Here is a 16,679-nt window from a genome sequence, read left to right as displayed (position 1 = left end):
AGAGGGAACGAGCTGTGAATGAGCTCCTGCTCCTGAAGGACAAGAAGAACCCCAACATTATCAACTCTTTGGACAGGTGAGTGCTTCAGCTCTCATCCCGTGCACGAGCCCTGCGTTAATCTTTCCTGGCATCCGCAGTCCGTAGCCTGTTTTGAGAAGCCTGACCCGGCCAGATCTTGCCAAAACAGCAGCCTGGCAGTTCACTCCCTCCATGTTCCTTTGTTGCACCACTTTGGTTTTCTCTTCAAGCGGACCCTATTTTCTGTGTCTTACAACAAGTGCTGATAATCCATGGCAGAAATTATTTCCCTTGGTGTCTTCTTCCCAAATCTTTTCCATTGCTTCAGTTACCAGGAAGAGCAGGTTCTTGTTTCCAGAAAGGCCTCATCTGCCCATTTTTCAATGGCCCTGCCTGTTGCTGAAGAGACTTTCTGCAAGGTTTTCCAAAGAGTTGACCACTTTTATCCCAAGTGCTGCACGGCCTCCCTCCCTGGATAGCTCCAGAAGTTGTGTTGCCTTGTTGTGGAGTGAATGGTGGAAGTGATGAGTTCAGATGCTGAAGCAGCTGGGGGCAAGTGTTGTGGTTTCACATTGATCTGGGCTGTCGCTAAAAGTGCATTTTTCACTTGCTTGCCATCTAAGGCCTCTCCTTTTTCACAGGTGTCTCCTGTGAAAATCAGATGGGATTCTGTCCTCATTGACAAGTGACCTGGAAAGAAAACCCCACTGGAGGCTTTTCCATGGGGGAATTGAGCACTGCACATTCATCTCTGTGCCATTGTTTTCCTTTTCCAGCTTCCTTGTTGATGGAGATCTCTGGCTGGTGATGGAATACATGGATGGAGGAACTTTGCAGGATGTGGTCAGACAGACACGCATGGCTGAAGGAGACATGGCAGCTGTCAGTCGGGAGGTGAGGGATCCTGCTTGTGCCTCCCATGGCTTGGACACGATGCTCCTTCCAGAAGGGCAGGAGAAGAGGAGCGGCTCCATGCTCAGGGCTTTGTTTCTGCCTTGTTTTTATGAGCTGGAGAGGAAAGAGCCACTGAAATGAATGGCCTGCCAGCATCACTGCACTTCTGTTCTTGTCCCCTTTCCTGCTGTTGGGGTCCTCTGTCTTTTTTGGGTTTGATTTGCTCTTCTCAGCTTTGCCTTGGAACCATTTGCCTGGAGCTTGTGTGCACTGCACTCCTGGCCTGTCACAGCAAAGTTTCTGCTGGCAGAATTCTAAACTCTCCTTTCTTGGCTGATATATTCCCGCCATTGATTTTTACCCCGGTGTTTCTTTTTCTCTCTCAGTGTCTGCAGGGCCTGGATTTCCTCCATTCCAACCAGGTGATCCACAGGGATCTGAAGAGCTCCAACATCCTTCTGGGAATGGACGGCTCTGTCAAGCTGGGTGAGTGTTCCTGGCCAGGCACGGCGCTCCCGGGCTGCGGGTGTGGGGCTGCTTGCCAGTGGCGGCCAGAGCCCCACAAGTGCTGCTGGTGGCACTGCCACAAGCGCTCCTGCTGCCCCTGCAGAGAGCTCAGGGGAGGAGCAGGAGTGTCAGGAGTGGCTTTGCTCTGGCTGTGGCCCTTGCAGACGGGCAGGAGTTGGAATGGAAATCTTCAAGGGAATCAGTAAAAGCCACTGCATGAAAGCTGAGGGTTTCTTGAAGGGTCCAGTTCCATCTTTCCTTGCCTCCAGCCGTGAGGACTTTTGCAGCTGTATTCACGACCGCATTCTCACACTGAGAGTGGGGAATCTTTGGGGTTGGTTTCCTCATTCCAGCTGCCTTTGACAGGGTTTGTTTCTGTCCTCAGCTGATTTTGGCCTCTGCGCTCAGCTCAGCCCTGAGCAGGACCAGCCCAGCTCCATGGTGGGCACTGCTCACTGGATGGCCCCAGAAGTTGTCACCAGTTCTCCTTACGGCCCCAAGGTGGACATCTGGTCCTTGGGCATTGTGACCATCGAGATGGTGGAAGGAGAACCTCCTTACTTCAAGGAAACGGCGGCCATGGTAAGAGGCAGATTCTCCAGTGTTTGCAGGGGCCTGTGAGCACAGCGTGACCCTGCCCTGGCAGGAGCAGCTGAAAGTTTCTGGACATGGGGAAGGGAATTCCCAGAGGACTCGAGCCTGAACACAGACCAATATTCTGCAGTCTCTGGCAACAATGTGCTTTGGGCTTTAAGGTGTTCAGCTCTTCTATCTGTGAGGATGACCTGAAAGCGGGAAGCCAGTATCAGCTCCAATGTTATCTTGCAAAAAAACCCCAAACGCACCCCAAAAGCCACCCCCAAACACAAGAAATCTATGAAGGAGTTTGTAAAACAGGTTTGGCGAGATTAAGTCCCTCCCGGCTCTTCTCACTGGGAAAGTTGTCTAACACCTCAAGATGATTATTTAACATGCCCAAAGTCTAACACGTTTCTTTCCTAGCCCAAGCTCCTTTCTCCATGTCACCAAGCCTGAGCTTTCAGCAACACAAACCTGTTTCTTGTCTGACAGTTTCTGGGATGGGGCATCACAAATGAATTTCCTTGAGTGTCAGTGTCCCTGCAGAGATGCGTTTGATGTAAGAATCCTTTGAAATAACAGTCAGACCACAGTGACTCTTGCAAATGGCCTGTAATGCTGGTGTCGGTATTTGGAGAAGCAAAATCTGCTCTTTCTGATGGAAGTGCCTACTAAGAAAGCCAATGAGATTGGCTCTCCAGGCCAGATCATTTGGATGTTGCAATGGCTGTGGCTGAATCAGGCTTTGGGTTTTTTGGTTGGTAAAGAAAAATGAGCAGCATCTCTGCCAGGGAGGAAAGTGCCCCTGGAGCTGGGGCTGAGAAGCTGGGCTCGACGTGAGCACTGTGGGTGTGACGGAAGCTGGCAGAGCTCTGTGTTTGCTTTTCCTGCAGGCTCGCACTCTGATCCGGCAGAACGGGACTCCGCGGCTGCAGGAGCCCCGGCGCCTGTCGGCTCTGCTGCGGGACTTCCTCGAGTGCAGCCTGGAGTGGGACGAGGAGCGGCGCTGGTCTGCCCAGGAGCTGCTGCAGGTGAATGCCAAGCGGCTGCAGGGGAAACAGCAGCGGCAGGGAGGGGTTTTCTTCTGGGGCCCTCTCCCGTAATCTCCAGGCTGGCTGCTTTGCACGCGCAAAGCAAGCAGAATCCTCGCCTGGTTTGGCTTGGCAGGCTCCTTTCCAGGTCCTCTGCACCTGGTGCCCTCAATGGGCGCAGACATCTTCAAGCAGATCAGGTGCCCCAGAGCCGTGCCTGAGCTGAGCTTGGCTCTTTCCAGGGAGGAGGCACCTCCCACATCTCTGGGCACCTTCTGTCAGTGTGTTCCCCACTCTCCTGGTAAAAAACAAAAATTCTCCCTTACAGCTAATCTGAGCCTGCTTCCCTCCCTGCAGTTCAAATCCATTCCCCTTTGTCCTGTTGCAACAGAGCCTGGGAGGAACTTGACTTTGGAAAGTAACGCTTCACTTCTTTCTTTTTTATCCTTTGGCCAGCACCCATTTTTAGCATCAGCCAAGCCTCTCTCCAGCCTGACCCCTCTGATCACTGCAGCAAAGCGACTGAAAGAGCAGCGGAGGACATGAAGCGCTTTCTCTTCTACTTGGGACAACTACTTAGTTCTGGTAGTTAGCACTGCCAGTTAGTTCTGGTAGTTAGGACAGGCTGTTTGTTCTGGTTGTTGTGACACCCTGTTTGTTACGGCAGCTTTTGGAATAAAAACTCCCTTCAACCTCAACTCCCTTGACATGTGCCATCCTTCTCCCCCTGTGACTCAGCTGCGCGGAGCAATGCGAGGCCACAGTGGGCCCAGCCTTGCCCAGAGCTGAGCCCCAGCAGAGGCCTGGCAGAGGCCAGAGCAGCCTCGGCATCTGCAGAGTCAGCCTGGAAGGACTTGCTTGGAGCCTTCTGGGCTGCAGTCGACTCTGGGTTACAAACTGCGTGTGGCGGAAAATGCCACTGGTTCTGCAAGAGGGCAGAAGGGGCCTGGGGAAGGCCAGAAGGGCCATGGGGAAGGCTCCATGCTAGAGAAAAAACCTGCCCTGTGTTGGAGAAAAACCATGCCTTTATCCCCTCGGACAGAGGCAAGAAAATTGAATCCTAACCCAAGGCAAAGAGAGGCAGGGGAGCAGCCCCGGCCCTTCCGCTCCTGCCAACCAAAGCGTCCCTCACCTGCTTCTGAGCCCCTGGGCGCTGGTGGCCCGTGGCTGTTGGTTTTTGTCAGGCTGGCTGCCACCAGCCCAGGACAGGCTGGGCACTGGAGGCTTCAGGTGGGGAGATGGGATCCTGAGATGCATTTGATGGCACCTGCCAGCGCAAGCAGGGGAATGGGCTCAGCCGAGGCAGCGGCGGGAAGGAGACCGCAGGCAGCCGCTCCCGCAGCGTGTCACGATCCGCTCCCAGAGGCGGGGTTCAGGATGGTTCGTTTTAGGGATCTCAGACTACAAAAGACACAGCGTGGGACAAACTCAGTTTACTCAATCACAAATGCACTTTGATTTCGTGCCAACAAATGCCATAGTGGGGAGAGAAAAGAGAATAGCAAGAAGGACAGAAAAGAGGGCAAGGGGATTATAGCTACCAGCATGGAGGGTGGAGTCTTCGAGGCTTTTGAAGATACCTATAGACGTGAGTTTCTCCAGTGGGGAGATCTCAAAAGTGAGCGGGCGTCTCTAGGGTTTTTATAGTCCTGTCCGAAGCGACAGGCAGTTGGCCAAACAGGTGGGGGAAATCATTGCAGTGTGTTCATTTAGAGAACTCAGAACAAGTCGGTCGTCAGCAGGTACGGTGTCGACCAGTACGAGTCAGCAGGCGCGGTCACTTCACCGTGACTTGCCCATTGTTTCTGCTCAGGTCCTGATGTTCCCATGTGGGTGCTGGGTTTTTCCATCAAACACACCTGCAGGCAGCACTTGGCCAACATCCCACCTCAGCCAGGCCACAACTCCCGTCTTGAGATTTTCAAGTCCCTTCGAGGGGTTTCAGTCTCTGTCCTTGACCATGGTGGTGAGGCAGATGAAGGATCTTCAGACCGTCTCTTACAGTCTGGAAGCTCCAATCTGGTAAGACACTGCATGGGGGTCAGGAAGGGGCATCCACCCAGCACCGCTCCGGGAATCCTGTGCCACTGACACTGATCCCACTTTGTTTCCCAAGGGAAGAGGGACAGGAATGGATACAACATGGCAGCCAGTGAGTGCCAGTGGCAGATCCAGCTCTGAATCCCCTCTGTGTGAATCCCAGGATGGATGCTGGGATTAATCCTGGTGTGTGATCTGTGCTGGAATCTGATGGATCTTGTCTTTCTGCAGGAAAAATGTGGGAACCAAGGGCCTGACCTTAGGTACGGAAGGGGATCAGCGTGGGATTCCAGAGGGAGATTGGGGCAGGATGGACGGACTTGGATCAGGGGGGGATTGCAATCAGAGCAGGGGTCCAGAGCAGGATCAGATGAAATTGTGGAGTGGGATCAGGGCTGGATGCTGGAGGGGGATCAGTTGGGATGGATGAGGCAGGATTGGTGCAGGTTGGATGGAGCAGGATCAGTGGGCATGGATAGATGAGGCAGGTTTGGTGCAGGATGAATGGGGCAGGATTGGTGTGGAATGGATGGAGCAGGATCAGGCTTGGATTCTGGAGTGGGAACAGGTGGCATGGGTGGAGCAGGACTGGGACAGGGTGGATGAAGCAGGATCAGGTGGGATTTGGGAGCAGCTCCCGCTCTCCATGGGCTCCACAGCCCAGGTCCATTGTTGAAGAATGGTTAGCAGAGCAAGGCCACGGATCATTAGAGGCCTTATGGCCCGATACCAAGTGCTAGCAGCCTACGTGCTGCTAAGACAAGCTGTCCTTGGGACAGCAGTAAGCACGGTTACAGGCCAAAGATAAAAGAACTTGTGGTTAATAGAGCGTAGCAGTAAGCACGTATCCAAAGTTTTCAGCATGCCAAGGGGAAGAACCTTCTCACGCTTGATATAGCCAATCAAGTATAGATGAGTAGTGGATGCTAACCAATTATAATTTGACAAGTATGCTGAACGCTTCGGGCAAAAGTATAATAACGGATGTTATGAGCAATAAAGTTGAACAATGCTTTACCAATCATAATGATTGATTGCATTCTTCCATTGCCGAAATCCTCTGCAGTCCATCTTGTGCACCTGGGACAAGATAACACCACGACCCACTCTCATCCCTGCAGGAATCACCGCCTGTGCAGTCCTGCGCAAGGAGCTGCATCCAGCCCCTTTCCTCTTCCCAGGGAAAGCCAAGAGCTCCCGCAAGAGCTCATCCCGCTGCTCCCACCCACCCGGCCCCGCCACCTCTCTTCCCCATGGATCAACTTCCCATTTTCCCCTGTTTCAAGCCAAGAATTAGTTTTTAGAACTAGAACAAAGATGCCAGATGGAAGGAGCCTTGCTGGTTTCACTCAGAAGCATCAGTGACCAAAGGTCACGTTTCCTTTGGTTTTCTCCCATCCTTGTTCCTCCTCAGTGTTCAGGCTGGGCTATCAGGCGTCCTTAGGGCTGCATTTTCACAGTTCCTCTTGCATCCTTTGGGCAATAGCCTGTGCCCTGGGAGGATTCTTTCTGCTCCTTGGTGACACAGGAGAACCTTCCAGGCGGTTTTTGCATGAGCTGCTGCTGTGATGTCACAGGAGCATTGCCACGTCCCCGTGGTGTTGCTCTTGCTGTGGGACACAGAGGCCGCAGTGTCCAGAGCGACTCTGGGCGCCTGCTCCTTGCAGGAGGATCCTCCTGCCCGAGGCATTCCCAGTGGTCAGCCCACACCCTGACGGCTGTCCTTCTGTGCTTGCAGGGCTACAGTCTGCAGACGTGTGCAGCGCAGCCAAAATGTTCCAGAATTTGGTTGCTGCAGTTTGCAGCCTGTACTCTGTGGCTTATTCGGTGTATTTCTTGACCCACTTGGCAAGTAAGTCAAGCTTTTCCCTCGGTGCAGCATCTGTGGCTTTGAGCTTGCTGTGTGCTTTCTGTTCTTCCTCTGGAGCTGGGTTGACTTTGTAACCAAATTGCCATGAAGACACCATTGGTTTGGGAGAGCTGCTGCCAGCAGCTGCAGCTGAAAAAAGGGGGTGTCTGCAGCCAGCAGGGTGTGCACAGCATTTGCAGGGGAGAGTTGCTGGGGGAGTTCCGTACTCTCAAGGGGAGAGTGTGTGGCAGCCGAGCCTGGAACTCCCTCCGTTTGCTGCTCCGGCCCAGAACTGACACAGCCCAGTATTTGGTGCTGTTCTCTTGCTTGCTGTGTGAAGGGACTGTGGCTCCTGGAGGGATGCTGTGAAAGCAAAATGCTCTCTTGGGGTTGCTTTGCTCTGTGGCATTTCCCACCGCAGGCATTTCTTTTCCTGACAGCATCTGGTTCATGTTCCTTCTCCCATTGCAGGGCACCTGACAGGTGGATCTCGAGCAGCTCCTCCTTTGGTGAGTTCAAAGGGAACCTTTGGTGTTTGGAATTGTGCAGCAAGTTGTGAGCTCAGCATGTGGCAGCCGAGTGCAAGCCTGGGAGGCTGAAGGAAAGTTCCTGTCAGTGTCTTTGCAGCAGCAGCGGCAGCAGCAGCAGCAAAGGCATCCCTGGCAGTTTTCTCCTTTTCTGTTGAAATGCTTTTGAAGAGCTGCAGGTGTGGTTTTGCAGGCAGAAGATTGCTTGCTGGCTTTAGCCATGGTGGAGTATCAAATTCCCAACAATAAGTGGCAATGTCGACTTTAGCCCATTGTTTGTTTGTTTGAACAGCTGGGAAGCCTATTTCTGCTTAGTGCAGCTGGATGTGTAGCTGAGGATAAATAAGGTGATAACTGAGATGGAACTTCCCGTCCCTCACACTACTGTCTGTCCACAGGGCACAAAAGCAGCATCAGCACCTCCTCCGGCTCCCTCTGCCTCCAAAGAGGAGGCCAAAGAGGAGGAAGGCAGCGGTGAACTTCCCACTCTTCAGGGAGATAATGGTGAACTTCCCTCTGTGCCGGGAGACGACAGTGAACTTCCCGCTCTTCTGGGAGATGAGGGTGAACATCCCGCCGATTGGGAATACAACGGCGAGGCTCCCGCGGTGTGGGACAAGGACAGTGGACATCTCCCAGCGTGGGACGAGGATGGTGGACATCACTCGGCACAGGGCGAGAATGGCCAAGCTGCCATGGCGTGGGACGAGGATGACGGACATCTCCCGGTGTGGGATGAGGACGGAGGACATCCTGTGGCTTGGGAAGAGGAGGGTGAATGTCTCCCAGCATGGGAAGTGGAGGCTGAACGTCCCATGGCTTGGAAAGACGATGGCCAACCTGCAGCGTTTTGGGAAGAGGACGGAGAAGCTGCAGCGTTTTGCGAAGAGGACGGAGAACCTCCCTCTGCTGCGGGATCCTGGGCTGAAGGTTCTGGCAGCAGCACAGCCCTGCAGGCAGAGGAAAGAGGGGAGCAGTGCCTGATGCAGCTGAGTACGTCTGCTCTGTTCCTGTGTGCCAGAGCAGGTGCTGTGTGTGTGTCTCAGCATCAGCTGCAGCCGGTGTTGCTCTGCAGCTGAATGTCCCAGAGTGACTGATTGTCCTTCCCCAGCTGAGAACAAGGGCCCCCAGGGAGTGGGGCTGCATTCTGGCTCTGCTGCAAGGTGGGGTCTCTGTCTGGGAGAGAGTGTCTTCCATGTGGTTTCTTTCAGGAAACAGCGTGAGCGTGGGGGAGCCTGCGGAGAAATACCTGGAACTGGAGCAGATTGGCCAAGGGTAAGTGCAAGGCAGTTACTTCTACACAAGCAGGGCCCAGGTATTTTGCTGGTGCAGTATCAAGTGAGAAGTCAGGAGAGCTTCAGACACCTTCAGGCACTGGGGGATGATGCTGCTGTCTCTCAGTCCTGATCAGAATTGACAGCTGTTGTCAGATGGCACCTCCAAAGGCCCCTGAGGCTGGCAGTGTCCTGCCTGCAGCAAGGAGCAGGACATGGAAGATCTTCTGTCCATGCAATTGGATTGCCTAAGAGAGCAACTCACCATCTGCTGACTGTCAGACAAGAGTTCTCAACAAGATTGCTTTCAAATCTTTTACTTGCAAAACTATTCACCGCTCAGGATTATCAAGAGAATGGCTTCCAAACAGAAAGCAGAGATGAACTAAGAAGGGCTCTTTTCAGCAAAAGTAGTAGACCCCACACATCCAGTAACAGACACAGAGCTGCTGCACTCAAGGGGAAAATGCATGATGCCCTGATGCAGGGCTCTTGTGGATCCTGCAGCTCTTAGGCAGGAAACGCAAAAGGATGAAATACATTCTTTTCTAGTTCTTTAGACAGCCGGCCCCCAGCCCAGGTTTTGAACTAAAGGAATTCATCACAAACATTTGGGGTTTGCTCCAGCACTTTTCCTTCATGTTTGGCCTCAGTTTTCCCTTGCACACCTTGCATGGCAGAGGGCTGGTGGCTGCCGCGCCCTTCTTTCAAGGCTTGACGCGCCCAGGTGTTTTCTGAATGCTACAGGTAGAAAAGATCTCCTGTCTGCCTGACTTTCACTCCCAGGGTCTAAAGCACTGCTTCTTTCCTCTCTGCTGTTTTGTCTGCAGGGCTTTCGGAGCCGTTTGTAAAGGACTCGACAGGGCCACTGGACGAGAGGTGAGTGTCTGCTGACAGAGAGAGAGGGAGAGCAATGAGAAGATGGATGTCCAGAGCAAAGCTCTCTCCTAAAGCCTGCAGTTGTCTTTGGCTCTGGTGTGGCTGCCAGCCTGTGACAGGGATCATCTGAGCATGGGATGTGTGTGTTTGCTTTGTTGTGCAAGCCCAACCAGAGCAGCTGCGTTTGAAATCATGAGCAAATGCCATAGAATTGCTAAAGGGTTCCCAGCTCTTTTGCTCTGTTTGCACAGAACCAGAATTACCTCCTGCTTGCAAAATGTGTTTGAATAATAATGAACATCATCATCATCATTCTAAGAGTGGTGGTAAACTAGGGCCATTTGAGAAGAGTGTAGGTGCAGAGAAGGTTGTTAGAGCTTTGAAGCTGAGGGACCATTTCTGCAGAGCTCACAAGGCCAAATGTCTCTGGCCACGTGTCCTGTAAGCAGCCCCCAGCCAGCAGAGCAATGGGCTGTGGGAATGGCACTTGCTGAGCTCTGGTGTCCCATCCCAAGGCAGTTTGGCACAGCCTGGCTGCGGCGCTCCAAAAAGACTCGCTCCGTGTTTGCTGTGGCCTCCTGCCACAGACTCCTCCAGTTGAAGGTCTGCAATGTCCCTTCAGGTGGCCATAAAGAAAATGAGTCTCCGAGGGCAGAAGAGGGAACGAGCTGTGAATGAGCTCCTGCTCCTGAAGGACAAGAAGAACCCCAACATTATCAACTCTTTGGACAGGTGAGTGCTTCAGCTCTCATCCCGTGCACGAGCCCTGCGTTAATCTTTCCTGGCATCCGCAGTCCGTAGCCTGTTTTGAGAAGCCTGACCCGGCCAGATCTTGCCAAAACAGCAGCCTGGCAGTTCACTCCCTCCATGTTCCTTTGTTGCACCACTTTGGTTTTCTCTTCAAGCGGACCCTATTTTCTGTGTCTTACAACAAGTGCTGATAATCCATGGCAGAAATTATTTCCCTTGGTGTCTTCTTCCCAAATCTTTTCCATTGCTTCAGTTACCAGGAAGAGCAGGTTCTTGTTTCCAGAAAGGCCTCATCTGCCCATTTTTCAATGGCCCTGCCTGTTGCTGAAGAGACTTTCTGCAAGGTTTTCCAAAGAGTTGACCACTTTTATCCCAAGTGCTGCACGGCCTCCCTCCCTGGATAGCTCCGGAAGTTGTGTTGCCTTGTTGTGGAGTGAATGGTGGAAGTGATGAGTTCAGATGCTGAAGCAGCTGGGGGCAAGTGGTGTGGTTTCACATTGATCTGGGCTGTCGCTAAAAGTGCATTTTTCACTTGCTTGCCATCTAAGGCCTCTCCTTTTTCACAGGTGTCTCCTGTGAAAATCAGATGGGATTCTGTCCTCATTGACAAGTGACCTGGAAAGAAAACCCCACTGGAGGCTTTTCCATGGGGGGAATTGAGCACTGCACATTCATCTCTGTGCCACTGTTTTCCTTTTCCAGCTTCCTTGTTGATGGAGATCTCTGGCTGGTGATGGAATACATGGATGGAGGAACTTTGCAGGATGTGGTCAGACAGACACGCATGGCTGAAGGAGACATGGCAGCTGTCAGTCGGGAGGTGAGGGATCCTGCTTGTGCCTCCCATGGCTTGGACACGATGCTCCTTCCAGAAGGGCAGGAGAAGAGGAGCGGCTCCATGCTCAGGGCTTTGTTTCTGCCTTGTTTTTATGAGCTGGAGAGGAAAGAGCCACTGAAATGAATGGCCTGCCAGCATCACTGCACTTCTGTTCTTGTCCCCTTTCCTGCTGTTGGGGTCCTCTGTCTTTTTTGGGTTTGATTTGCTCTTCTCAGCTTTGCCTTGGAACCATTTGCCTGGAGCTTGTGTGCACTGCACTCCTGGCCTGTCACAGCAAAGTTTCTGCTGGCAGAATTCTAAACTCTCCTTTCTTGGCTGATATATTCCCGCCATTGATTTTTACCCCGGTGTTTCTTTTTCTCTCTCAGTGTCTGCAGGGCCTGGATTTCCTCCATTCCAACCAGGTGATCCACAGGGATCTGAAGAGCTCCAACATCCTTCTGGGAATGGACGGCTCTGTCAAGCTGGGTGAGTGTTCCTGGCCAGGCACGGCGCTCCCGGGCTGCGGGTGTGGGGCTGCTTGCCAGTGGCGGCCAGAGCCCCACAAGTGCTGCTGGTGGCACTGCCACAAGCGCTCCTGCTGCCCCTGCAGAGAGCTCAGGGGAGGAGCAGGAGTGTCAGGAGTGGCTTTGCTCTGGCTGTGGCCCTTGCAGACGGGCAGGAGTTGGAATGGAAATCTTCAAGGGAATCAGTAAAAGCCACTGCATGAAAGCTGAGGGTTTCTTGAAGGGTCCAGTTCCATCTTTCCTTGCCTCCAGCCGTGAGGACTTTTGCAGCTGTATTCACGACTGCATTCTCACACTGAGAGTGGGGAATCTTTGGGGTTGGTTTCCTCATTCCAGCTGCCTTTGACAGGGTTTGTTTCTGTCCTCAGCTGATTTTGGCCTCTGCGCTCAGCTCAGCCCTGAGCAGGACCAGCCCAGCTCCATGGTGGGCACTGCTCACTGGATGGCCCCAGAAGTTGTCACCTGTTCTCCTTACGGCCCCAAGGTGGACATCTGGTCCTTGGGCATTGTGACCATCGAGATGGTGGAAGGAGAACCTCCTTACTTCAAGGAAACGGCGGCCATGGTAAGAGGCAGATTCTCCAGTGTTTGCAGGGGCCTGTGAGCACAGCGTGACCCTGCCCTGGCAGGAGCAGCTGAAAGTTTCTGGACATGGGGAAGGGAATTCCCAGAGGACTCGAGCCTGAACACAGACCAATATTCTGCAGTCTCTGGCAACAATGTGCTTTGGGCTTTAAGGAGTTCAGCTCTTCTATCTGTGAGGATGACCTGAAAATGTGAAGCCAGTATCAGCTCCAATGTTATCTTGCAAAAAAGCCCGAAACGCACCCCAAAAGCCACCCCCAAACACAAGAAATCTATGAAGGAGTTTGTAAAACAGGTTTGGCGAGATTAAGTCCCTCCCGGCTCTTCTCACTGGGAAAGTTGTCTAACACCTCAAGATGATTATTTAACATGCCCAAAGTCTAACACGTTTCTTTCCTAGCCCAAGCTCCTTTCTCCATGTCACCAAGCCTGAGCTTTCAGCAACACAAACCTGTTTCTTGTCTGACAGTTTCTGGGATGGGGCATCACAAATGAATTTCCTTGAGTGTCAGTGTCCCTGCAGAGATGCGTTTGATGTAAGAATCCTTTGAAATAACAGTCAGACCACAGTGACTCTTGCAAATGGCCTGTAATGCTGGTGTCGGTATTTGGAGAAGCAAAATCTGCTCTTTCTGATGGAAGTGCCTACTAAGAAAGCCAATGAGATTGGCTCTCCAGGCCAGATCATTTGGATGTTGCAATGGCTGTGGCTGAATCAGGCTTTGGGTTTTTTGGTTGGTAAAGAAAAATGAGCAGCATCTCTGCCAGGGAGGAAAGTGCCCCTGGAGCTGGGGCTGAGAAGCTGGGCTCGACGTGAGCACTGTGGGTGTGACGGAAGCTGGCAGAGCTCTGTGTTTGCTTTTCCTGCAGGCTCGCACTCTGATCCGGCAGAACGGGACTCCGCGGCTGCAGGAGCCCCGGCGCCTGTCGGCTCTGCTGCGGGACTTCCTCGAGTGCAGCCTGGAGTGGGACGAGGAGCGGCGCTGGTCTGCCCAGGAGCTGCTGCAGGTGAATGCCAAGCGGCTGCAGGGGAAACAGCAGCGGCAGGGAGGGGTTTTCTTCTGGGGCCCTCTCCCGTAATCTCCAGGCTGGCTGCTTTGCACGCGCAAAGCAAGCAGAATCCTCGCCCGGTTTGGCTTGGCAGGCTCCTTTCCAGGTCCTCTGCACCTGGTGCCCTCAATGGGCGCAGACATCTTCAAGCAGATCAGGTGCCCCAGAGCCCTGCCTGAGCTGAGCTTGGCTCTTTCCAGGGAGGAGGCACCTCCCACATCTCTGGGCACCTTCTGTCAGTGTGTTCCCCACTCTCCTGGTAAAAAACAAAAATTCTCCCTTACAGCTAATATGAGCCTGCTTCCCTCCCTGCAGTTCAAATCCATTCCCCTTTGTCCTGTTGCAACAGAGCCTGGGAGGAACTTGACTTTGGAAAGTAACGCTTCACTTCTTTCTTTTTTATCCTTTGGCCAGCACCCATTTTTAGCATCAGCCAAGCCTCTCTCCAGCCTGACCCCTCTGATCACTGCAGCAAAGCAACTGAAAGAGCAGCGGAGGACATGAAGCGCTTTCTCTTCTACTTGGGACAACTACTTAGTTCTGGTAGTTAGCACTGCCAGTTAGTTCTGGTAGTTAGGACAGCCTGTTTGTTCTGGTTGTTGTGACACCCTGTTTGTTACGGCAGCTTTTGGAATAAAAACTCCCTTCAACCTCAACTCCCTTGACATGTGCCATCCTTCTCCCCCTGTGACTCAGCTGCGCGGAGCAATGCGAGGCCACAGTGGGCCCAGCCTTGCCCAGAGCTGAGCCCCAGCAGAGCCCTGGCAGAGGCCAGAGCAGCCTCGGCATCTGCAGAGTCAGCCTGGAAGGACTTGCTTGGAGCCTTCTGGGCTGCACTCGACTCTGGGTTACAAACTGCGTGTGGCGGAAAATGCCACTGGTTCTGCAAGAGGGCAGAAGGGGCCTGGGGAAGGCCAGAAGGGCCATGGGGAAGGCTCCATGCTAGAGAAAAAACCTGCCCTGTGTTGGAGAAAAACCATGCCTTTATCCCCTCGGACAGAGGCAAGAAAATTGAATCCTAACCCAAGGCAAAGAGAGGCAGGGGAGCAGCCCCGGCCCTTCCGCTCCTGCCAACCAAAGCGTCCCTCACCTGCTTCTGAGCCCCTGGGCGCTGGTGGCCCGTGGCTGTTGGTTTTTGTCAGGCTGGCTGCCACCAGCCCAGGACAGGCTGGGCACTGGAGGCTTCAGGTGGGGAGATGGGATCCTGGGATGCATTTGATGGCACCTGCCAGCGCAAGCAGGGGAATGGGCTCAGCCGAGGCAGCGGTGGGAAGGAGACCGCGGGCAGCCGCTCCCGCGGCGCCCTCCGGCCACGGGGAACACGGCGCCGACACGGCACAAGGAACCCACCAGAGCCCCCTGCCGCCCCCTCCGCCCGCAGCCGGCCCCGAGGCCCGGCAGAACCGAGCGCGGCTTCCACCCGTGCTGGGGTCGCCTCCGAGATCCGCCATCGCCTCAGCGGTGGTTCCCGGTCACCCCCGGGATGATCCCGGTCACCCACAGGATGTTCCAAATCGCCCCCCTAGGATCCCAATTGTCCACAACATGGTCCCAGTGGCTCCCACTCATGCCCTGTACGGTTCCTTTCAGTCCCTCTCAGGAACAGCTCAGTGTGGCCCCAGTCAATTCCAGTACGAACCCAGTGACACCTTCTATGATTCCTTTTGCCCCTGCTGTGGTCCCACTTGCTCACAGTGTAAGTCCAGTTACCCAGTATGATCCCGGTAACCTCCAGAAACTCCCAGTATTAGTCCAGTTTGATCCCTGCCACACCCAGTATGATCCCAGACATCCCCAGGACTTTGCCAGTCACTCCAAGTGATCTTGTATGACCCCAGCATGACCCCAGCATGGGCCCACCTCCTCCCAGCATGATCCCAGTTATTCCCTGCATTGTTCCAGTTTCTCTTGTTCACTCCTACGATAGATCTGATCACTCCCAGTATGATTTCAGTCAGTGTCAGGATGATCCAAACCACTCCCAATCTCTCGCAGTACATCTCAGTTGTCCCCAGCATGCTCCCAGTCATGCTCATCTGCTCCCAGTTGTCTCCAGTATGCTCCCAGTAGCCCTCAGTGTGGTCCCAGTAGATCCCAGTACGATCCCTGTTGCCCCAATTCTGCTGCCAATGGGTTCTTGTCCCAGTCCTGGCGTGTCTCAGCGTCCCAGTCTGTCCCAGCCCATCCCGCTCTGTCCCGGTCCCTTCCTGGCAACCACCACTGTTTCCCAGATCCTGCCCCCCTGCCGCGTTCCTGGGCACTGGGACCCCCCTGCATCTCCATCCTCAGCTCCGGGATGCCCTGCAGCCCCTTATCTCCCACCAACACCCCCCTGCACCCTCTTTCCCGCCTATCCGCCTCTCACAGACCCTTGATCCCCTGTTTCCGTGGCCTCGGGGGCCCCCAGACCCACACTCCTGGCCATCCTGGGGCACCTCACACCCAGGCCTCCCTTTCCTGGGAAACCTGAACTTGCAATGGGGCTCTTAAGCTGCTCTGGGATTTATGATCACCCAAAGGGAGAGAGAGGAGAGGAGAGGAGAGGAGAGGAGAGGAGAGGAGAGGAGAGGAGAGGAGAGGAGAGGAGAGGAGAGGAGAGGAGAGGAGAGGAGAGGAGAGGAGAGGAGAGGAGAGGAGAGGAGAGGAGAGGAGAGGAGAGGAGAGGAGAGGAGAGGAGAGGAGAGGAGAGGAGAGGAGAGGAGAGGAGAGGAGAGGAGAGGAGAGGAGAGGAGAGGAGAGGAGAGGAGAGGAGAGGAGAGGAGAGGAGAGGAGAGGAGAGGAGAGGAGAGGAGAGGAGAGGAGAGGAGAGGAGAGGAGAGGAGAGGAGAGGAGAGGAGAGGAGAGGAGATTTGGAATCAGAGATTGGAGTCCCAGTGCCCAGTCCTACTCCCCTGGGGATGGGAACCTCTGGTGGTGGGTTTTGTTAAGCTGTTTTGGAGTTGGATCCCAATGGTTCATCCCTGCTTCTCCCCCCAATAAATCAGGTACCGTCCAAAGGTATCTCCTCCCCTGTCCCTCTGTCCATCTCTCCTGACCCTGCCCTTGCTCTGGAAGCTTTGGTCAGCTGTCCATTTTCCCCCTGACCCTGCCCTATGTTATAGAGAAATACCTGTCAGTCCAGCCTGGGGTCAATCACCTTTCTGCTTCGCGCTCTCTATCCCCTAGTTGAAAGGTGGGCACACAGGCTTTGTTCGATCTCTTTTTCATCCCCCCTCTCTTCGGGAATAAAGATCTCTGAGAAACCATATGGAAAAGAGCCTTCTCTGATCCTTGCTCTGAAACCTGGACACTCCAACACCTGTTGCCGTAGAACAACAGCCTTGTTCTGCACCATTACCTGAGACTGCAAGC

Source organism: Chamaea fasciata, unplaced genomic scaffold, assembly GCF_029207755.1.
Source record: "Chamaea fasciata isolate MVZ Bird 193981 ecotype frontalis unplaced genomic scaffold, bChaFas1.0.hap1 SCAF_32, whole genome shotgun sequence".
NCBI lineage: Eukaryota > Metazoa > Chordata > Aves > Passeriformes > Sylviidae > Chamaea > Chamaea fasciata.
Note: the sequence above shows the minus strand (reverse complement) of the source record.